The sequence below is a fragment of the Molossus molossus genome, unplaced genomic scaffold, assembly GCF_014108415.1.
Source record: "Molossus molossus isolate mMolMol1 unplaced genomic scaffold, mMolMol1.p scaffold_m16_p_2, whole genome shotgun sequence".
Classification (NCBI taxonomy): Eukaryota; Metazoa; Chordata; class Mammalia; order Chiroptera; family Molossidae; genus Molossus; species Molossus molossus.
The window spans coordinates 141,123,842-141,148,281 of NW_023425355.1; the positions used below are offsets into that span (position 1 = coordinate 141,123,842).

The 24,440-nt window shown below is 41.4% G+C and overlaps 1 long non-coding RNA gene across 1 annotated transcript in view; it reads right to left on the bottom strand.

The window, feature by feature from the left end:
• The window catches only part of LOC118636443, a 52,202-nt gene extending 34,026 nt beyond the window's left edge, over positions 1 to 18,176 (bottom strand). Inside the window, exons 1-2 of the long non-coding RNA XR_004960653.1 lie at positions 18,067 to 18,176; positions 3,679 to 3,817 (exon numbers count right to left, since the gene is read on the bottom strand). This is a non-coding gene — a long non-coding RNA (uncharacterized LOC118636443). The remainder of the gene's footprint in view (positions 1 to 3,678; positions 3,818 to 18,066) is intronic.
• Between the last annotated feature and the right edge of the window lie 6,264 nt (positions 18,177 to 24,440).

A 24,440-nucleotide genomic window follows, 5' to 3' on the forward strand; every position in this document is an offset into this window, starting at 1 on the left:
TCTAAATTGGAAAGGAGGAAGTGAAACTGTCATTATTTGCAGATGACATGATATTGTTACATAGAAAACCCTAAAGACTCCATCAAAAATCTATTAGACTTAATAAATGAATTTGGCAAAGCAGCAGGATACAAAATTAACATCAAGAAATCGACGGCATTCTTGTACATCAATGATGAACTCACAGAAAGAGAAACTGAAAAAACAATCCCATTTACCATCGCTCCAAAAAAAATTACGATACCTAGGAATAAACTTAACCAAAGAAGTAAAGGACCTATTTGCAGAAAACTACAAGTCATTGAAAAAAGAAATAGAGGAAGATATAAAAAAGTGGAAGCACATACCCTGTTCATGGATTGGAAGAATTAACATAATTAAAATGTCCATACTACCCAAAGCAATCTATAGATTCAATGCAATCCCCATCAAAATACCAACGACATATTTCATAGAACTAGAACAAATACTTCAAAAGTTCATATGGAACCAAAAAAGACCCCGAATAGCCACAGCAATCTTGAAAAAGAAGAACAAAGTTGGAGGGATCACAATACCAGATATCAGGTTATACTACAAAGCGACTGTAACCAAAACAGCCTGGTACTGGCACAAGAACAGGCATATAGACCAGTGGAACAGAACTGAAAACCCAGAAATGAAAACCCAAGGCAATACGCTCAATTAATATTTGACAAAGGTGGCAAGAGCATACAGTGGAGTAAAGACAGCCTCTTTAATAAATGGTGTTGGGAAAACTGGACAGCTACATGCAAAAAAATGAAACTAGACCATCATCTTACACCATACACAAAAGTAAACTCAAAATGGATAAAAGACTTAAATGTGACCCGTGAATCCATAAAAATTCTAGAAGAAAATGTAGGCAACAAAATTTCGGACATCATACGGAGCAGAATTTTCACTGATACATCACCTAAGGCAACAGAAATAAAGGAGAAAATGAACACATGGGACTACATCAAACTAAAAAGCTTCTGCACAGCAAAAGAAACAATCATCAAAATGGAAAGGCAACCCACTGTATGGGAGAACATCATTGCCAATGATGTATCAGATAAGGGGTTAATTTCCAATATATACAGAGTGCTCATACAACTCCACAAAAGGAAGACAAAGAACCCAGTTAAAAAATGGGCAGAGGAGCTGAATAGACACCTCTCCAAACAGGACATACAAATGGCCAAAAGACATATGAAGAAATGCTCAACATCACTAATCATCAGAGAGATGCAAATTAAAACAACAATGAGGTATCACCTCACACCTGTCAGAATGGCCGCCATCAACAAATCATCAAACAACAAGTGTTGGCGAGGGTGTGGAGAAAAGGGGACTCTAATACACTGCTGGTGGGAATGCAGACTGGTGCAGCCGCTATGGAAAACAATATGGTGCTACCTCAAAAAATTAAAAATTGAACTCCCATTTGACCCAGTGATCCCACTGCTGGGAATATACCCTAAGAAGCCTGAAACACCAATCAGGAAGAATATATGTACCCCCATGTTCATAGCAGCACTATTTACAATAGCTAAGATCTGGAAACAGCCCAAGTGTCCACCAGTAGACGAATGGATCAAAAAGCGGTGGTACATATACACAATGGAGTACTATGCAGCGGTAAGAAAGAAAGATCTCTTATCCTTTGAGACGACATGGACGGACCTGGAAAGTATTATCCTAAGTGAAAGAAGCCAAGCAGAAAAAGACAAATACCACATGATCTCACTTATATACGGAATATAATGAACATAACAGTCTGAGGAATACAGTAGACCCAGACACATGGAAGTAGGGCACAGACTGACATCCCTCAGAAGAGGGGATGGGGGGTGGGGGGGTGGGAAGAGATAAACCACAGAACTTATATGCATGTATGCATGACCAATGGACATGGACAACTAAGCCGGGGACAGGGTGGAGGGGGGGTGGGGTGGGGGGTGCCAATGGGGTAAAAAGGTAAAATATCTGTAACAAAAAAATAAATAAATAAATAAATAATTCATAAAAAAAAAAATCAATAAAAAATATTTTTTTAAAAAAAAAGGATAAATGATAGAGCAGAGATATTCTGGGCAGGTATACAGGATGCTGCTGGCATTGAAGTACTGTGATTAGCAAAAATAATACTGACATGCTAGTCCATACCCCACCAGTATTTACTAGCTTTGCAATTTTTTAAATTAATTAATTATTTTCTTTATTGATTTCTAGAGAGAGGAAGAGAGAGAGATAGAAATATTGATGAGAAAGAACATCCATTGGCTGCCTCCTGCATGTTCCCCACTGGGGATCGGGCCCACAACCTGGGCATGTGCTCTGACCAAGCATCGAACCGGCAACATCTTGGTGCATCGGTTGATGCTCAACCACTGAACCACACTAGCCAGGAGTAGCTTAGCAATTTTAGGGGAGTCACATAATGCACCTGAAAAGTTCCCCTATCTGCAAAATTGAAAAATAACACTTACCCAGGTGTTATAACAGGGTCAAAAGAAATTATGTAAACTATAGAGCCACTTTATAGAGCCGTATTGTGGTCACAGTGGTGATTATCATGATTATGAAAATTATCAATGTAATAAGTGAAAGTGGATCAGATAGCATAGCCTTATTATTTCTAGTATTTCTAGTGATGATACACCTGGACCTCAAATCATGTGTCTTGTCTAGATAGGGGATGAAACATCAGAAACATATTTTGGTAAGAATCAGGTTGGGAAAGAGCCCTATATTTTTACATTTGAATTATTATTTCAAACTACACTTTGTCTCCTCCCTTACTCTCTATAGCCACCCTGGCCTCCATGCTGATCTACTAGTGCACCAGATAGACTTTCACTTATCTCCCAGGAATGCTCTCTACTCAACATCCACTTGGCTCCCTTCTTCTCCTTCAGTTCTTTGCTCAAAATATCTCTGCAAACACAATGTTCATGAACTCACAGCAATAAAATTGCACCACCACCATGACCTCTGGCATCCCCTACCTGTTTTCCTTCTTTAATTTTTTTCCTATCACAAGTAGAGTGTATGTTTCATGAGGACAGGAGTTTCTGTCTATTTGCTGCATTGTGCTTTGTGCCTGGAATGGTGTCTAGGATATATTATAGACTCAATAATTTTGTTACATGGAGTCTGAGCATTTTTTTTAAATCTTCACCTGATGATATTTTTCCATTTATGTTCAGATAGAGTGGGGGAGAGAGAGAGAGAGAGAGAGACATCGATGCGAGAGAAACACCTCTCTCTCGATCGGCTTTCTCCCACATGACCCTGACCAAGGCTGGGGAGTCTGAACTGCAATCGAACTACGTACCCTTGACTAAAATCGAACCCACAACTCTTTGGTTTACAGGCTGACATGCTAACTGCTGAGCCAAACCAGCCAGGGCGCAGTCTGAGCATTTTATCCACTGTGTTGTGAAAAAGAATTGACCAAAGGATTCTATTTAGTAGTTCTTTTCCCTCCTAAGGTGGACTCTTCACACATAATTCCAATAGCAGCAGGCCCAGGGAAAAAACAAGCAAACACAAAAGAGCATGCACATTTATGAAGTCTCTATTGAAAAAATAAATGTCTAAGAAGACTGTTTTCGCTCCTCAGATTTAAAATATTTAAATATAAACAGAGAGCCATGTTGTGTAGCTTACAGTGACTAGGTTTGGAAAAGGCCAAGAAAGAAGGCATGAATGACTTCCACATGAGGATGAATCCAGGTGGGTGCAGCACTCTGGCCTGGAGCCCTCAGTTCGGAGCTGTTGTCATCATTAAGCATACCTTGTTTCAATGCTGAAAAACAGAAACAAAAAGAAATTGGTATTTGGTTTGTCATTTTAGCGGAAGTCAATGGAGATGGAGACCTGGAGAACTGGTTGAAACTAAGCACGCTCTTCACTCATCGTAGCAAGAAAAGCCTGCGTTAGAGATCAAAGCCATGTGTGGTACATGAACTTTATCTTTATGAATTTTTCCTGAACGAATTTTAATTGTCCTTTACACATAGCACCATGGACTCACCACCTCCCCTCCTGCTCAGATCTGCTGTTATTGTACACGCACACATTTGTCACTTGTCTAATTTTATTCCCCCCGCTCGGAAAAATAGAACAGCTTCTAGTCCCTGCTTCCTGGCTCTTCTCTCAGCTTCCCCTTCCTTCCTGTCTGTCTACTCCAGGCCTATGTTATTTCTCCTAAAGCAAGTTTTCAAAACATCAAGATAGATAAAGATCTGAGGACCATAACTCTGACACACTCCTTAAGGACAAATTTTTTTTGGTCTTGGATCCTATATTCCTAACAATGAAACTGTGCCAAGAATCTATTTCGAGGGTAGAGCCAAGATCTATCCCTGTGCAACTAGGGGCAGATAAACAGCTTTCAGTTTAATCCTAACAAGAATGAGCAAATGGACACCGATACTTGGTTTAGTATTTCACTGACATCATCCCTTTCCCATGCACCGATACTCTTCTGTGACTTATTTTGTGAGTGTGTGTCTCTGTGTGTGTGTGTGTTTGTGTCTCTGTGAGTGTGTGTGTGTAGATGTATTTATTCTCCTGAGACACAAGGCTTTTAGTTCTGATATTTAATAACTTTTAGAAAATCCATGTGAATGTTCAAGTGAAAGAAACCATATGCCATGCTTATCTCTGGTGAAAGCACATGCGCACTGGATGCTTTGCACTCACAAAGATCATCTCCTTCAACCAAAACGGTAAGACAACTGCCAGGAAAATGTGAGAAGAAGTTTTCCCAACACTTTCAACTCAGACCAGTTTTACCTCACTCCAGTCTTGAGTGTACTGGTTCAGTAAAGGCCAAGACTCAGTACTAGGGTTAAGATGAGAGTAGATGCAAAAAGTCAAGTGAAGTTCAATGTCAGCTCAGGACATCCAGTTTGGGCCTGGGTTAATTATTGGTGAGGAGAAGTTGACTGTTCCAAGAGATTTCTAGAATTAAATGTGAATCTGTATGTCAGGCATTTGATGTGTAGAACAAATATGAAACCGGGAATCGGGATCACAGTGGTCAAGTCTAAAGGTCTTCCATGTGAGATTCCCGCAGGTCTAATCCAAGGTTGGTGAGACCAGGGACAATCCATGGGATAGTTAACTAATATTTCAGTTTGAGGATAGACTTCAAAAGACTCACAACTCCAGATATTTGGAAGATGGGTTTGATTCCTCTCTGGATGATAAAATTAGCTTGAAGGGGGATGAGTGAAAGTGAACTATTCAAAGAAATACCAAGAATTCACCAGCAAAGGGGACTTTGGAAAATGAGAACCATAACCTACTGATGAATTACTGGAAATACTAAAAAGTTTATTTTATGTTGACAATCAAGGAAAGAACATTTCTTAATTCAGGGCCCGCCTCTCTCCCTGGGTTCCTGGTATGTGGGCAAAGCTATGTGGTGGGAAAGGGTTGGTTTGGGCAGGAAAGGATTCACAGGAAATAAAAATAATCCATATCAATCCTGAGAGGAAGAACTGAGCTGGGAATCTTTCTAGTCGGTATGGGCCACAGAGACACCCAGGAATCCTGAAAGCTATGAAGAATAAGATATAATGAATAAGGAACATAAAGTAGATGAAGAATGACTTTTGTGTTTTCAAGTTAGCCTGACTCCTGTTGGCCTCTCATTAAGAAGCAGAAATCTTAATAGCGTTTTCTGAAAGATGAACATTTTTCATTAAATTCCTTTGTTATCCAAAAGTCCCTGGGAAAGAAGAATGATATACATCCATGGACTTTATATTAAATATTTCAGAAAGCCAAGTAAAAATATTTCCAGATCTCAGAGCTTCTGATAACCATACAGTTTTAGCTCAGACCCACAAGGCTATAACTTTTATGTACAGAAAAAGTTACAAGAGCCCCCTGGTGTGGCTCAGTGGATTGAGCATAGACCCATGCACCAAGAGGTTGCCAGTTCAATCCCCATTCAGAGGACATGTCCAGGTTGCGGGCTCGATCCCCAGTGTGGGGGCACGCAGGAGGCAGCCAAAAGATGTTTCTCTCATCGATGTTTCTGTCTCTCTCCCCCCCCCCCCTTCTTCTCTATCTAAAAAGATCAATAAAAATATATTTTTTTAAAAGTTACAAGAGCTATCCAATGAGTGGCAATATTGAAGAGACTGCATTCACCAGGCTCCTATTGTTCTAACAAAACCTGGTTTGGATTTACTGTGAGGCTGTGCATAGGATGGTGCTAGAACAGAAATACGTTCAGGAGAGAAGAGCTCTAAGGGTGTGCGCAGATCTGCAAAGGGACAAGCCCATCAGGGGTAGAAATTGCTAGCAGAAATCATCCTTGCTGATCCAGATGGTTGGCCCATTCCTAGGGCTTCAGACACCTTGTTGGCACAAACACCATTTGCAACAATTAGCATGGGAGCTGTTGATGGGGTTTCCTCCAGCTGGCCCTTTTGGCACCCAAACCCAGGGCTTTCTCCAACAGTTCAAATCCATCCAGTTTCATTCTTGGCTTCAGGGACCCCGATACAATAGAAGGTTCAGGATCTTTTCATATTTCCCCCTTGCTCCTACCCTATGGCTTGACAAAGGACCTCAATAAGAATAATTTTTTAAACAACTAAAAAAAAATTCAAGTGACCTCTTACCCACATCCTGCTGCATCTGCCCCAGGTAAGCAAGGGCTTATGTCCCAGTTCTTCCTGCGGATGTCTGTCTGTCCTTTACTCTGAGGTTAGTTGTTTGCCCTGTGACCTCAGCTGTCTGATGGAGTCAAGGAAAGTTTGAACTTGCAGTTTGTCCGGCTTTTTTATATCGTTAGAGTGGGAGCAACACTCTTTCTATCCCTGTACATCTCCAAGAAGAAACTGGAGGGTCCCTCCATGGAACCTAACAAAATGTCATGGTTCATCTATGGATCTCTTCCTCTGGATCCCCTGGTCTGACATGGTGCCAGGCACATAGCAGGTGCTCAGTGAAAAACGCCTGCTGCCTCTGCTGCATTTTCATTTTAAGTAATTCTCTTCTCCCTTGCCTTCTGGGGACCGGCAGCACCAGTATCACCTGGGAGATTGTTAGAAAGTCATATTTTCTGGTCCCACCCAATTGACTGAACCTGAAGTTCTGGAGTGGGATTGAGAGAAATAGGAGAAATGTAATTGCATCTTTCTGGCCCTCTGGGGACAATTGCTGTGGCTTCTGCTGAACAATAAAGACACCGAGTAAGAAAGGAGCCTATCCTGAGTGAGGTTTCCAGCTGCAGCCCTGATTTCTTGCCCCTGGATACACCTCACACTTTCTCAGCTGCTTTGTCCTTGCCCATTTGGTTTTCCAAACCTTGAGTCAATAACTTCAGGATTCCCTCCTTTCACTTTAAGCAGAAAACCGGGGCCAAGTACACTGCAAAAAAATGGACAGACTTTTAAAGTCTAACCCAGTGGTTTCCAACGTTGGCTGCAGATTGGAATCACTGAGGAGCTCTTAAAAAAAAAAGCAGCAGAAGAATTCAGACCAATTAAATCAGCATCTCCAGGTGCAGCTCTTTGTTATTATGTGTTTGTTTGTTTGTTTTTAGTATTTTCTTTGTTGTTGTTGTTGTCTTTTAAGTTTTCCATGTAATCCCATGAGCTGAAAATCTAGTAGAGAATCAGTACCCTGACCTTGGCTTGGTGAAGAGACTCTGCCCTAATTTTCTTTATGAAATAAACTTCACCCCAGTGATATGTTTGAAGTAACACACTTCTCTGAGCACTCTCCATCCAAAACCATGTGTGTGCCCCCTCCACACATGACAATGAAGGCCAACTGGGGGCGTGTGTCAATTCTGGGCACACAGACATGGAGCTGCCTGCTGTCTGACATCCAGTCCTGGGTTTACCAGGCAAAGGTCTGTAACACCCCTTAGCGGAGAGAGTCATCCAACATTTTGTCTTCGGGTTTCAAGAGCAAAGAAAAGACATGTGCTCTGTAGCTGCTGACGACCTTGAATTCCCTGTTATGGAAGGTGGGGACAAGGTTATGACAAGTAAGGCGTTAACTGGAGAATGAGTTTTCACTTCTAATGAACGTCCAGCGATTTGCCTTGGCATGGGAGCCAGCATGAAGGCAGGTGAACTAGGTCATTGTTTCTGCTCAACTTTGCTTGCAAAAGCAGCTCTCCTGTCAAAGAGCAGACTTGCCAACATTTGCAGAAGCTGTGACTCATTAGCAAGGTCTCCACTCTTTCTAAGCCTGACAGTGCCCAGTGGATACACACAGAAATATGTGACCAGGGTCAGGACTGATGCAGCATGGGTTTTGAGACCACTAAGCACTCCACCCCTCTCCTGTAACAGCCTCCGTGTCCTGCTCTGCTCCAGCATCTCCCTCAAAATTTTCCCTTCCTGCCTCTATAGTTGAGAACTGCAGACTTGTCTCCCACAGCCCCATGGGGCTTCATTATCCACGTATCCTCGTCTACCACCATCACCTGATCTCATGCAGTTTGATCACCCAGAGCCTCAGCCAGATCCTTCATCTGATCCCATCACACCTCTGCAGTCTTGCCTTTTGTGACCTCAGGTAGCTCTATCATCTGGTCCTAAAAGGTACTTTCCACCTCTACCTTCCATGACTCCCTCACCATGTCCTCTCACTGTTGCCTCTGATAATCACAGGCAGATTTTTTTTTTTTTATGAATTTTTACTTATTTTTTTGTTACAGATATTTTAACTTTTTGCCCCATTGGCACCTCCCCACCCCACCCCACCTCCGCCCCGTCCCTGGCTTAGTTGTCCATGTCCATTGGTCATGCATACATGCATATAAGTTCTGTGGTTTATCTCTTCCCACCCCCCACACCCCCATCCCCTCTTCTGAGGGATGTCAGTCTGTGCCCTACTTCCATGTGTCTGGGTCTACTGTATTCCTCAGACTGTTATGTTCATTATATTCCGTATATAAGTGAGATCATGTGGTATTTGTCTTTTTCTGCTTGGCTTCTTTCACTTAGGATAATACTTTCCAGGTCCCTCCATGTCGTCTCAAAGGATAAGAGATCTTTCTTTCTTACCGCTGCATAGTACTCCATTGTGTATATGTACCACCGCTTTTTGATCCATTCGTCTACTGGTGGACACTTGGGCTGTTTCCAGATCTTAGCTATTGTAAATAGTGCTGCTATGAACATGGGGGTACATATATTCTTCCTGATTGGTGTTTCAGGCTTCTTAGGGTATATTCCCAGCAGTGGGATCACTGGGTCAAATGGGAGTTCAATTTTTAATTTTTTGAGGTAGCACCATATTGTTTTCCATAGCGGCTGCACCAGTCTGCATTCCCACCAGCAGTGTATTAGAGTCCCCTTTTCTCCACACCCTCGCCAACACTTGTTGTTTGATGATTTGTTGATGGCGGCCATTCTGACAGGTGTGAGGTGATACCTCATTGTTGTTTTAATTTGCATCTCTCTGATGATTAGTGATGTTGAGCATTTCTTCATATGTCTTTTGGCCATTTGTATGTCCTGTTTGGAGAGGTGTCTATTCAGCTCCTCTGCCCATTTTTTAATTGGGTTCTTTGTCTTCCTTTTGTGGAGTTGTATGAGCACTCTATATATATTGGAAATTAACCTCACAGGCAGAATTAATTGCATTCCTATTGGTTCCAGTAGTGCTTCACACATATATTCTAGAACTTTTCTCATTTTAGCATCATTGTTTGTTTATAATCCCTTCTCCCTCCATAGACCATATAGTCTTTGCAACCAATTTCTTATTCTTTAAAAATATACAGATCCAGTGCTTCAAAGTACCTGACGACAGCAAGTGCCTAATTAATGTTTACTGGCTTCACTTAGATACATGTTAAAACTGCTTTATTTGGTAGTTTGGCATTGGATGAAGAAAAGTGGTAATCCCAACCTAGAGGATCACTACAGATTATCTGGGGAACCACTGCAGGTGGAAAGAAGCCATCAAACCAAATGGTGTAGCCTGCAAAGGCAGAGTGATGCTGAATGAAGACAGCAGACACTGCCCAATGGGAATAGAATGTGAGCCATGAATGCAATTTTCAATTTCTAGTGGCCATGTTAAAAATAAAAAAAAGCAAAAAGAAACTGGTGAGGTTAATTTTAGTAATGCATTTTATTTAACTCAATATATGTAAAACATTGTGATGCCAGCATATAATCAATATAAGAGTATTAAGGTGCTTGATATTCTTTGCCTTAATTAATTTGTATGAAGTCTTTCAAATTTGGTATGCATTTTACACTTACTGTACATCTCGGTTCAGACTGGCCACATTCCAAGTACTCACTAACTTCAGTGGCTGCCATATCGGACATATAATCCAGAAGCTCAAGTCATGTGATGAAAGGAGGTCATCCCTTCTTCCAGGCCTCTGGGCAGTGTGAGAGGGAGCCAGGTCTCCCCTGAAAGCCCTCAGGCTTATAAGATGGGTAGACATGTCAGAGGAGCATGTCATGGGGGGTGGGGAGCAGGTGGGGGCAAGGGCAGGGGTGCCTCAGCAATTCCACAGTTTCAAGACAGATGCAACAGAAAGAGCTATTCTAATATAATTAGATGTTATTCCATACCACTCACTTTTATTACCTGTGTTATGGGGTCAGAACGTCCAGGTATTGCAGAGAAATCAGACCAGCAATTTATAAGGGGCCATTAATCTCAGCTTCATGGCAAGGCTGCAGGGGAAAACAGACAAGTTCCTCCTCTTTAATAAATACCCCCTTAGAAATCCAATTAGAAGCAGTAAGTGAAGGCCTTCCTATGGTAGAAGAAGTAACTTGAGTGTCAGAAGCAGCAGGAAAGCCAGAGGAGGGAAGGCAGACCCCAAAGCTTTTATGTAGAGAACGCTCAGCTCTTTGAAGATGGTATTTTCTAGAAAATGCAAGAGAAAAGCCTGAGCTCATACTTCCAAGAGGCAGTAGCAATGTTTCAGGGAGATTTTTCTCAAACGATCCATTGTAGAACAACCAGTACTAACGACATTTACGGAAACCACTGTACATTTAGGTTCCTTGTGTTTCTCCTTGTTCCTTTCCTGACAAATAGCATGCTGTGTTGGAGGAGGGAAAGCCGGAGAAAGCAGACTGTTTAGCCTGTCACTAGTTCAGGAAGCAGTGAGTGTCTGATGAACACATCTGTGATCTGGGGACTGACCACAGGCATCGGGGAGCCCTGATCAGAAAACCTTTTTTCAGGTGAAAGGGTAGAAAGAGGCAGGGTTTGGCCCTGCAGAACTGGAAGCATGAAACCCTTCACCTGCTCGATTCCTCAGTTCTGCTTCCCAGATTTATTTTGGGAGAGATCAATGCTCAGACCAAGGCAACACAAAATATATGCAAATTGACCATTTAGATTGTTTTGATTATTTAAGAAAGTTCATCCAACAGTTACAATGATAGTGCTCTAGGCCCTGGATAATCTTTTTGCAATTCTGCTAATAACTGAAAAACAGCTTTGTTAAAGTTATCAAAATATGGAATGACTTGGGGTGATGTTTTTTTTTTTAAATAAGATTTTCATTCCATTCATGTTGTCACTCGGTCACCTTAATATTTGAAACCAAAGCAAAATGAAAAACCTCCATAAAGTTTGAGGTCTGCCTGATTAGAATCAACTTGATCAGTCTTTACCTACAAAGTACCCATCTTGGTAGACGACAGTTCAGAGCCAGATAAATATAAAACCGCACATAAAATAGTGGACCACAAGCCCAGCTGGTGTGGCTCAGTGGTTGAGCATCAACCTATGCAGCAAGAGGCTGACGGTTCAATTCCTGGTCAAGGCAAATGCCCAGGTTGCAGGCCTCCAGTGGGGGGCATGCAGGAAGCAGCTGGAGGATGTTCTTCTCTCATCGATGTTTCTATCACTCTCTCCCTCTTCCTTCTTCTCTCTCTAAAAATCAGTAAAAATCTATTTAAAAATTAAAAAATTAACAAAACAGTGGACCACAGTACCAACAGCAGCCCAAATGCCAGGACTGCAATGAAAAGACAAGCACGCCTTATGATCTCTTCAAAGAACGAAATGCCTTTGACATGAGAAAAAGCCCCTTAAATACATGCCAGCTGATTGAAAACACATAGTAAATGACAAGGCATTTTGTTAATTAAGAAGCCAGAAAACAAGCAGATGGACTGACCCAGTAGGACTAATGATGACTTTTTAAACTAAAAACATGAAAAGATCTTTGCCCTTTTTGCGTGGGGGAAAAACAAAAAGATTACTTTGTATAAAATAGCCGATGTCAGAACTATACCCAGGGCCCCAGCTGTTCAAATATTTTATTGCCAACAAATTTCATAAGCGAGTCTGCCCCACTCCACGGAGGCCAAGGTTTCTCCTGGGTTCACTGTTAGAACTCGCTGGATGTTTGGGCATGTGAACTCTGGTCCATGTGCTTTATCACTCCCTTTCCTACATCGCATTCTGGGGAAAGGTGGTGGTTCTCACGGACACCCACTGAGTACCAGGCTGCTTTCGCTGGGTGCCACTTACTGGCCTGACCTGCAAGGCCTTCCACCAGTACCTTTGCAGGTGGCTTTGAGGCCACAAATGTTATTTACATTTTCAGACTCCTCTTTTAATTAACGTTGTGGAAAAGCTTTTCCGGGGCTATGGCTCCTGAAGGGAAGTTAATAATATAGGTTGAAAACAACACCGCCAGGGTGGATCTAAGACAGGATAGACTGCTGGCCGCACGGATGGAGCCGAAGCCCTTCATGCACCACATCTGCCATGATGGGCTCCTTTGCTGACTTTTCCCACTCTTTTTCAAAGCACAGTTTCCAAAAAGTTAAACACCTGGCTCGTGTCAAAGATTTTTATCCAATTCATTAATGATGGGATCAAGGAGACCATAAAAGGCATTTCAAGGAGCCTTGGAGGAACTGTGTATATATAGGCATTAAGGAAGAAGAATGTTCAAAAGAGATTAATATGTTAGATACAAAACTGCTCCATGTCCTACAGGGCAATAAAACTGTAACCTTGGGGTTATCGTTTCCACCTGTCAGAAGTGATTTGCATCTCTACCAGACTGGTAGTGATTTACATCTCCCAGCCTGGAATCTTATTTAATAAAGAGTAAATAGCAAGTCAAACAGAGGTACCTTGCTATATCCCGGGGGGACTAGGGGGCCAGAGTGATAGGAGCAGTCCACCCTTGCCCAGGAAGAGTGTTGTATCACTGAAATTATTTAGAATTGTCGGTGTGTGGTGATAACAACAGGCAGGGTAACTCTTAGTTTCATTATTGTGTGGATATAAATGAAAACCACCCAAAGAAAACAGACAGGCTCATTATTCAGAGCAAGGGAGTCAGCCTCAGTCCTTCAGGTGGGCCAGCAGAGAATGCTCCAGTATGACCTCTAAAGGGCATACTGTTGCCCTGGCCGGTTTGGCTCAGCGGTTGGAGCATCGGCCTGTGGGCCAGAGAGTCCCGGGTTCGGTTTCCGCTAGGGGCACATACCATAAACAAATACAGGGCGCACTGTCATCTTTCTGTGTTCCAAGTTTTAGAAATGTTCTCTTCACAAAAGTGGATTCAATTGTGAAATACTTGTTAAAATAACAACAATCATGTGGGTAACATTGACTGCTGGCTCCTGTTTTTTCTTTCCTTTTCACTACACTGCTAAGGGATGGATGGGTAATGATGACCACTTTTGGTTGAGAAAATTAAGGCTCAGATAGAATAAGTAGGTTCCCAAAGGTCACATATCCAGTACAAAGTATAGACAGAATTTGAACTTGTGGTTTCTTACTTGGAAAACTTTTGTATCTCACAGAGAGGGTTTCTAAAGTGTCTTTATACCCACAATAGTGCCTTGAATATTATATATGTTCAATATGTGTTTCTGGTGAGTTAATTGAAAATCCAACCAATACAAGCAAAAAAGGAAGTAATAAATAATTTGGGGAGGTCTTTCCTTTTGTGCTTCTGTACAATTTCTTCTCTTTACCCAGACTCCTCTCCTCCCTTCGGTAAAGGCACATAAAGTCATATGATGATAGCATCACACAATGATACTGTGCAAATTAGGAGCCAGTATGGATATAAATCATCACTCTGCATCACAAAGTACTGGTGGTGGAAACATACTGGCCCTTTTCACAGGGGTTTATTTTAAAATTCCATCTCTATTTCATCTAAAAGAATGCGTGGACAACTATCACTCTCTAGATCAGTTGAGGAAGTTGAGTGAGCATGAACTTAAAAATTCACTCTTACAGATGGAAGACCAGATAGACTAAGTAAATGCAAGGTCACAGAGCAAATCCTTAGAAGAATGCAGAAAGAGAGCCAACACTTTCCCTTGAACCTTAGAGTTCTAACTATCGGACAATCCCTCCCTAAGTTGTTTTCTTCCATTTCAATGTCTCCTTTCTTAAGCCAAAATGATGCCCAAACGGCAGCTGATTTTATTTTATTTTTTATTTTTTATTTTTTTTTATCCTCACCCGAGGACATTTTTCCATTTTTTATACAGACAGAGTGGGAGGGAGAGAGAGGAAGAGAGAGAGAGGGAAACATCGATGTGAAAGGGACACATCGAGTGGCCGCCACCCGCACGACCAACCAGGGTCCGGGACAAACTGCAACCGAGGTACGTGCCCCTAGCGGGAACCAAACCCGGGTCTCTCCGGACCGCAGGTGGACGCTCCAACCGCTGTGCCAAACCGGCCAGGGCCGGCAGCTGATTTTAAATGGGGGAGAGAAAATCCTTCAGAAAAGAACAGGTCTGGCAGTGACATTTTTTCTTGATTTAAACAGTGCATGATTTTTGTATTTCTGTGTGAGTGACCACATTCAGCAAGACAGAATTGCCAAACACCTGGCAAGTGTCATATCCTCTTAGCTAAAAACAAAGCCATAGGAACCCAGAGCCCATGTACATTCATGTGATTTGTAGTTAGTAATCAAGGCGATTCCGTCTAGATATCCTTTCCCAAACACCCTTCACTTCGAGATCTTTTTCTGCTTAAATCGCTGAGTATGTGCAGGTGTTCTGTGTGACCCGAGTTGCCATTGTTGTCAAATTTAATCTCATCTTCGGGAGCACCGTAGTCATGAGCCAGAGGAACAATCTGAATGTTCCAAGCCCTGGCTCACATACGGGAACACCTGGGGTCTGTCCCAATAGGCAGCTTAGATTTATGACAGAGACAGGGCAATGGCAAGTGTGGGGCTTAGTCCCACTTGTCTTTTGTCCAGAGAATCACAGGGCTTGTCTGCATTTGGGAAAAGCCTCTATGCATACGCATGAGCAAGAAAAAAGGAGGACAAAGGGTGAAGGGGATAGAGAGGTGAGAGGTACAAGAGTACCAGGAGCTTCTCAGTCCATCAGAGCAGATGGTTTTGTGGGCCACGCGATGTCAGCCACAGCCCTGCAACTCTGCTGGTGTGTAGGAGAAGCAGCCACAGATAATATATGAGTGAATGGTAACACTTTATTTACAAAGAGATGCTGGCTGAATTTTGCCTGCAGGCTCTTATTGGCCATCCCCTGAATTGGAGGAATGGGTGTCCCAACCTGACTTTACCTTGAGCCGGAACCTGAGAACTGCAGATTTCATGATCTGAACTGGGAACGTCTTGCTACTCAAAACATCACAGAAAGTAGGTGCTTTCAAAACCTTCTTCCACAGCGAGGCAGATTTTCACAGACTGAACAAACACATCCATGTAACCAGCACCCAGATTACAAAATAAGAGAAGACCAGCACAAGTGCCCCCAGAAGCTCGACATTTTCTGTGAGACACATCCTTGTTGTTGAATGTAGTCATAGCTCATTCAGTGCTATTGCTGTGTAGGGCTCGACTGTGTGGCAACATCAGCCCACAGCTCAGAGAGACCACTCCACACTGGGTCTCGGCCTGGGCCCCCACAACTCTCCTGGGTTGGGGTTCTAAGCCCCAGGCAATTTCATCCTTTGAAAACTCCTCCAGCCTCTACCCATTACTCAGTTCCAAAGTCACTTCCACATTTTTAATTATGTATTATAGCAGCACCCCCACTCCTTGGCACCAATTTCTAAGAAAATGCAAAGCCATTTGAAAACATGGAGGCTAAATAGCATGTTATTGAACAATGAATGGGTTACCATGGAGATCAAGGAAGAAATTCAAAAATTCCTGGAAACCAATGAAAACGAACACACAACAACACAAAATCTATGGGATGCAGCAAAAGCAGTTCTGAGAGGGAAGTTCATAGCACTACAGGCCTACCTCAAGAAGCAAGAAAAATTTCTAATAGACTAACCTCACAACTTAAAGAACTAGAAAGCAAACAAAAGGAAAACCCCAGAGCAAGTAGAAGGAAGGAAATAGTAAAGATCAGAGCAGAAATAAATGACATAGAGACCAAAAAAACAATTCAAAGGATCAATGAAACAAAGTGCTGGTTCTGATAAACAAGAATGATGGATCCTTAGCTAGACTCACCAAGAAACAAACAGAGAGAAACTAAATACACAAAATCAGAAATGAAAGAGGAGAAATAATAACTGACACCACAGAAATACAAAGGATTGTTAATATTATGAACGATTATATGGCAACAAATTTGACAATCTAAGTGAAATGGACAAATTTCTAGAAACACATCGTCTCCCAAAACTGGACCGGGAAGAGATAGAAAACTTGAACAGACCAATAACAACAAAAGAAATTGAAGATGTATTCAAGACTCTCCCAGCAAACAAAAGCCCAGTCCCGGACGGCTTCACGGGGGAATTTTACTGAACATTCAAAGAAGAAGTAATACCCATTCTCCTCAAACTATTTCAAGAAATTCAAGAAGGAAGACTTCCAAACTTGTTTTATGAGGCCAACATAATTCTAATTTCAAAACCAGAAAAAGACACTACAAAGAAAGAAAATTACAGGCCAATATCCCTGATGAACATAGATAAAAATTTCTGTCTTAATTCATGCTGCTGTAATTGAATGCCATAGATTGGGTGGCTAATTAACAACAGAAATTAATTGCCCACAGTTCTAGAGGCTGGAAAGTCCAAGGTCAGGCACCAGTAGATGTGGTGTCTGCTGGAGAAAGACTCTTCCTGTTCATAGATGGCTGTCTTCTCCCTCTGTCCTCACATGGCAGGAGAGGCCAGGGAGCTCTCTGGGGTCTCTTTTATTTTATTATTACTATTATTTTTAAATGTGTCTTCATTTATTTCAATGAAAGGAAGAGAGGGGGAGAGAGAAACAGAAACATTGATGAGACAAAAACATCCATTGGCTGCCTCCTGCAGGCTCTCTACTGGGGACTGGGCCCACAACCTGGGCATGTGCCCTGACTGGGAATCAATCCAGTGACCTCCCGGTGCATGGGTCGATGCTCAACCACTGAACCACACCAGTGGGGCTGAGGTCTCTTTTATAAGAGCATTAATCTCATTCATGAGGGCTTTACCCTCATGACTTGATCACCTTCCAAGGGCTCCACCTCCAAATACTATCATGTTGGGGATTATGTTTCAACATGTGAATTTGGGGGGACACAAACCTTCAGTCTGCAGCAATATCATCATTGGCCATTTAGATATTCTTGGTGAAATGTCTCTTCAAGTCTTGTCCATTTTTCTATGTTGTTTGTACTTTTCTTATTGAAATTCAAGAAGGTTTTTCTCCCCCTGAATTCTAGTTGTATTCTTGTGCAACACGTTACTTAAAACTTAATAGCTTAAAACAACAATAAACATTTATTATCTCATATTTTCTATGGGTCAAATATCTTTTCTATGTCATGCACACATAAACTAATTACTAAAATTCCAAAGCACACCAAAAATTACATTATATTTTTTGCTGATCTGACAAAAAAAAAAAAAGGTATAATTGTTATTCATTCACCCTGGGTGGCTATTGTGTTGGCTGTATCATTTTTTTTATTTGACAGTCTAAGAAAAAAGAGGTCAGTGCCCCTAACTAAATAATCAGGTATTGCATGTTTTAAAAATTACTATGACATATCAGTTAAAAATCACTGTTCTAAAGCTATGATTAGGGCTGAGAATCCACTTCCAACATGGTGCACTCACATGGTTTGTAACTTGGTGCTGGCTGTTGGAAGGAGGCCTCGGTTTCTTTCCCATGTGGTCCTCTTCACAGGGCTGCTTGAGCATCCTCCTAACATGGTGGTTGGCTTCCCTAAGTGTGAACAATCTAAGAGAGCAAAGTAGTAGGCACAATGCATTTATGTGGCTAGCCTGGAAAGTCACACACCTTCACCTCTACCCTATTCCACAGTCACCCAGAGCAGCCTTCATTCAGTGGGGAGGGGAAGGGGGGCTATTTACACATAAGCATGAATACCAGAAGAAGAGAAACACTGGGGACAATCTTGGAGGCTGGATACCACTTGAGTCCTTTGTCATATCAAGTCATTTTTGGAGAATAAAATAAAAGGAAAGAGGGAAAGATCTTTTGGGATGTGCCTTTGATCATACTAACATGCATTCCTTCTCATCTGACTACTTAGCCCTTCTTCAAGACCCAGCTGAAGTCCCCAGGGCATCAGTCTCTCTCTGGCTGCCTGTTTATGTGCTTGGACCTGCAGGGACACATGAGACACTGCCTGCCAACTGACTAAGTCATGCCTAAAATCTTGTCTTTTTAAATTAGATTTTAATTCTCTTTTGAAGCAAGCATCTTTGGGAGGGTGTCATGTTATGATTTGTCATGAGTCATCGATCCCTTAGTTATTAAAGTGTCATCCAAAACAGGGTTTTCAGGTTAGCAAGAGGCACCAAGCTCCTGTGCTGATAAGGAGATGGGGTATTTCTCTGCTAGATAAGGGAACCCAGCAACAGACCAGGGACTAGGGAGAGTCAAGAGAGGTGCCACCTCCAAAAGAAAACTTAAGGAAGCACTTACTCTCAGAGTCATGCTAGTATAGGGTCTGCACCTGAGAGTGAGTGCCTCCTTAAATGGTGCCTTACTGGCTTCACCACAGCCCCACCCCTGGCTGGAAGCTCCAAGTGGGACATCTTCCCTAGGAGTGGCCTATGTACTTGCAATGATGGTAACAATTCAAACAATGACAACTTTCGGTTCAATGACAAGCCACTGCCATTTTTTTTTTTCCCAGCAATTCCATGTGGTTTGACTTTTATCATGTATTTAATTGCTAATCGTCAAGCACTTTGCTCACATACTTATTAATCCTTATAACAACCTCTGCAAAATAGACATCATTCCCATTCTATAGCTGAGGAAAGTAAGGCTTATCAAAGCTACAAAACTCCCCCAGCTTCATACAACTGGTAAGGGGTAGTGCCAGAATTCCAAAGTAGGTTGGTCAAGTGACATACCTCACCTCATTTCCTCTCACCATCCTGAGTATTTCTACAGGAAACCAGAAATGAACAGCTATAGGTGTGGTGTAACTTGAATCCATCTGGGCAGAGGTTTACTCTATTATATTAGCAATGACCTATAATGACTGACATTATGCAAAACTATTAGTGCCATCTCATACGCGAAGCATAGACATTCAAGTGTTTGCAGAAGATGGCGTGGGAGGAGGGAGCTAATAAAAAGTCCCCACAAATGACTAACTGCAGTTGAGAGAGATCTTATAGGTGGGGCAAGGTGGATCTATGGCTCCAGAAAGCTGCAAAATCTTTTACTAGAAAATTCTGTTTCAAGGCCAATGAGGCAGTCTAGTCCTTGCCCATTTTCCAGGAAAAAAGAAGGATGATTTTTATTTTAATTTTTGAGGATGAAAAGGTGATTTTATTGATAATCATGGCCATTGTAAAGTTCTGTTTTGAGCCCTGAAAGTCACTGCAAGTTTTAGCTTACAAGGAAAAAAAAGCCATTTTCAGTGGAATCATTATCTCTTTTTAGAATAAACCATATGAATGTGTAGGTCAAAACTGCCCAGTGTTGGCAATTTCATACGGTACAACCCAATACATAATTAAGAGCAGGTTAGGCAAACTTTTCCTGCAAAGGGCTAGTTAGTAAATATCTTAGACTTTTCCAGCCATACTCAACTCTGCCATTGAAAACAGCCACAGAAAACATGTATATGGTTGTGTTCTAATAAAACTTTATTTATAACAGCAGATGGTGGGCTGGATTTTCCACACAGGCCATAGTTTGCCAACCCCTGATAGGGAGGCAGAATTCAAGTGTAATTCAGTATCTTTCTTTGAGTTTTCAGTTTTGTGGTTTCATTGTTGTTCTGGCTTCTGTTTTTGTTTTTTTTACAATTCTTTTAATGCTAAAATGAGGATAACAAAAAAGAAAAAAAAAACTAGATGGTGCAGAACTTCTTTGAAGGGGAGAGGAAGAGTTTGGCTATAGGGCACACATTTTAAGAGGCCAGCTGTTTTCACTCTGCATTGGATAGATGGAAGAGCCATCCAGTTGCACAAGTTCCAAGCTTCAACTTGGTATTTCAAAAATAGAACTTGCTGCTGGAGCATCTTTACATATAAACATTTGGAGAGGATGCTAAATAAATATGGACCAAATAATGTCATGGGTCCAATGCTGTTATTATGTAATATATGAGAACCTTTGATCTATGTATCTAAGTATTTAATCGTGTGTGTGTAAATAAGAACACTGTGTGTGGGGAAGGAATGCTGAAAGATAAATAGATTAACAAGTAATATGGCTTTACCTGAATGTAAAGGGTACCAGCGTGTGTATAGTAATTCACATTTGCATTGTGATTACTGTCACAGGCCTGGATTCCAGACCTGCTTTCGTCATTGAACCTTGGGCAAATTATTTAGCCAATCTCCTTCCTTGTTCCTCATTTATAAAATAAAGAGGTTGGATGAGATCAAAGGATCCCAAACTGAGATGACTCCAGGGCCAGGCTGATAATATAAGGACGTAAGCACAATGTACAACAGTAGATGTTAAATTGGTTGTATTATAATCTGCTTCGTTTTACAGCCTTTTTACCAAAAAAAAAAAAAAAAAAAGACTACTTTTTTTAGGTTCACAGCAAAATTGAGAGGATGTATAAAGATTTCCCATATACCTCCAGCCCCCACAGCCTCTCTCATGATCAACATCCCCTACCAGAGGGTACATTTGTTACAACTGATGAATCTAAACTCACACATCATGATTACCCAAAGTCCAGAGTGTACATTTCAACATTCTAGTTCACTCTTGGTGTTGTACATTCTATGAGTTTGAACAAACGTATAATGACATGTACCCACCATTGTAGTATCATACAGAATATTTTCACTGCCCTAAAAATCCTCTATGTCCCATTTATTCATCCTTTCCTCTTCACCTTCCAAAGCTGGCAACCTTATGTCTCCATAGCTTTGCCTTTTCTAAAATGTCCTATACTTGGAATCATATAGTATGCAGCCTTTTTAGATTGGCTCCTTCCACTTAGTAAGATGTGTTTAAGTTTTCTCCATGTTCTTTCATGGCTTGATAGTCATTTGTTTTTTAGCACTGAATAATTTTTCATTGTCTGAATGTACCATAGTTTATTTATCCATTCAGTACCTATCAAAGGACATCTTGGTTGCTTTCAGGTTTTGACAATTATGAATAAAGTTGCTATAAATATCTGTGTGCAGGTTTGTGTGTAGACATAAGTTTTCACCTCCTTTGGGTGAATACCAAAGAGTGCGATTTCTGGATCCTATGGCAAGAGTATGTTTAGTTTTGTAAGAAACCATCAAACTGTCTCCCAAAATGGCTATACCATTTTGCACTCCCACCAGCAAAGCATCTTTTCACTTATGCTGCATTTTAGAACAAAATAGAAGATACAAAAAACTATGAGCAAAGTTCAGCTTTGGCCCATGGGTTGCTCAAGATTGGCCCAGAGGTAACTAAAGTAGGGCTTTTCCACCTCAGCACTATTGCCATTTTGTGTGCCAGATTGTTTTTTTTTGTTTGTTTGTTTGTTTGTTTGTTTTTTGGAAGCTGTCCTATATATTACAGGATGTTTAGCAGCACCCTTGGCTTCTACCCACTAGATGCCAGTAGCACCCATCACCATCCCCAAGCAGCGACAATCAAAAATGTCTTCAGATACCTACAAGTTCCAAGTGCCAGAAACATTGCCAGGTGTCCTGTAGAAGGCAAAATTACCCCTGGGTGAAAACCACTGAGGTTTTGAGGTTACTATGAAAATACAGGGTTTGAGACATAAACTATAATCAGTGCTATTGAGCATCAGCGTTATTTGGGAACATGTTAGAGATGCAAGTTCATGACCACCGCTCATACATATGAACTCAGATCCTGTGGTGATGGAGCTCAGGAATCAGTGTTTTAGCAAGCTCTCAGGTTGTTTGATGTTTTCTGATGTCTTAGCAGCACTGGCGCAGATTCTTAGGGGAGCAATTCAAGCTTCTGCCTTCTTGAATGCAGGTGACGGTAAGTGGGAGTGATCAGGATCTAACTGGTAGGGTAGAGAGCAAATTGCTGGAGGAAGATAAATAGAAGCATGCTTTGTTTTCCATTGGTGGGATGGGGAAGAAGGGAGTGAAGGCTTAGATTTTAATGGCAATTGATGAATGATCTTTAAGGATTTAAAATACCATGGATTTCCTGAGATGAACTCTAGATGCCTACCTGTATATAGTATCCATGTTCTCTTAGTTCATCTGGACTATATGTCTGTAATGAGTATATGCTAGTCACAATGGCTGCCTGCTCCAAAGTAGTCCCCCCAGTGACTGCAACTCCTCCACCTGGCCATAGAAACTCACTTTGTCATCACTCCCAACCCGCTCTCTTCACCTCCTCTCCCCCAACCAGGAGTTAGTACATGTCCCAAGTCTGACTTATCAGAATCCTCCTATGATTTTTCAAGCAAGATCTAGCAAGCTGACTTGAGAGAATAACTCCCACGAAAAAAGAGAAACAGAGGTAGAAACACGGAAAGATGATGAAGTTTGAGCTGCTTCCACTTGCTCCTACATCCTTTCTGTGATTTGAATATGTGTGCTAACAAGTACCTCCTCTATTTACCTTAGGTAGTTTGAGTCAGCTTTCTGTCACTTGCAACCACAGAGTCCTGACTAATAATATACAGCTCAGCAACATAATCTGGCAAATATGATTGCCTAGCACCTCCTAAGGATTATGACCTGGATTTAGGATTGTAAAATACATTGTAGAATAATCAATCCTAACCCACTAATTTTTCTTTTGACTGACAAACTCATGAATATTTATCACAGGGGCACAATGCTAAAAGAGAGACTTCTGAATATTATTGTTTTAATTTAATTATGATTGGCTTATAAAAGGGGTTGCCCTCTATTTCCATCTTTACATTGATTTAGGAAAAAAAAAAGTCATATTGTTTAGATCTGTTTAAAGACTAGACCCCACCACATCACCTGGAATGAGAGGTCTGAAATGTGGTGTGTGTGTGTGTGTGTGTGTGTGTGTGTGTGTGTAATAAGTATTTATTGAAGGAAATTTGAGAAAACAAGAAAAGGAAAAAAATTAAACTGATCCAGAATCCTACTAATAAAAAATAAGCATAATTAACAATTTTTGTCACGCGCATAGAAGTTTTAAAGTCCTGTATGTTGCAACTCTGGAAATCTTAAATGCACCACAACATACCTATTAGGCACACAGAATTATGCTCAGCTTTTTACAAATTAACCTAATTGTACCTGTTCTATGACCTCTGAATGCTTATAGTCTAAACCAGGGGTTGGCAAGCATTTTTTTGTGAAAAGCTAGGTGGTAAATATTTTAGGCTTTGAAGGTCATACCATCCTGTTGCAACTAGTCAACTCTTCTTACTATAGTGGGAAAGTGGCCATGGATAATATATAAATATATTGGCGTGGTTGTGTTCCAATGAAACATTATTTACAAAAACCGACATGCAGTTTGAGTTTCCAGCCCCTATAACCAGCAAGTCAACATCTTAATGCCAACCAATGAAATAAGTCTCCTAAAAATATATAGAGTATGCATAAAACTCAACAAAAGGAAGACAAACAATCCAATTAAAAATGGGCAGAGGCCTGGCAGGTATGGCTCAGTGGATTAAGCACCCTCCCATAGACTGAGAGGTCCCAGTTGGATGCCCAGTCAGGGCATATACTCGGGTTGTGGGCTCAATCCCTGGGGGGCATGGGGGGCGACATGCAGGAGGCAGCTGGTTGGTTTTTCTCTGTTACATTGATGTTTCTATCTCTCTTTCCCTTCCACTCTCTCAAAAAACAAAACAAAAAAATCAATACAAACATATTTAAAGGGGGGGGGGGGGGGCAGAGGACCTGAATAGACACTTCTCCAACCAGGACATACAAATGGCAAGGAGACATATGAAAAAATGCTCAAAGTCGCTAATCATCAGCAAGATGCAAATTAAAATGACTATGAGGTATCACCTCACATCTGCCAGAATGGCTGCCATCAACAAGTTTTCAAACAACAAGTGCTGGCG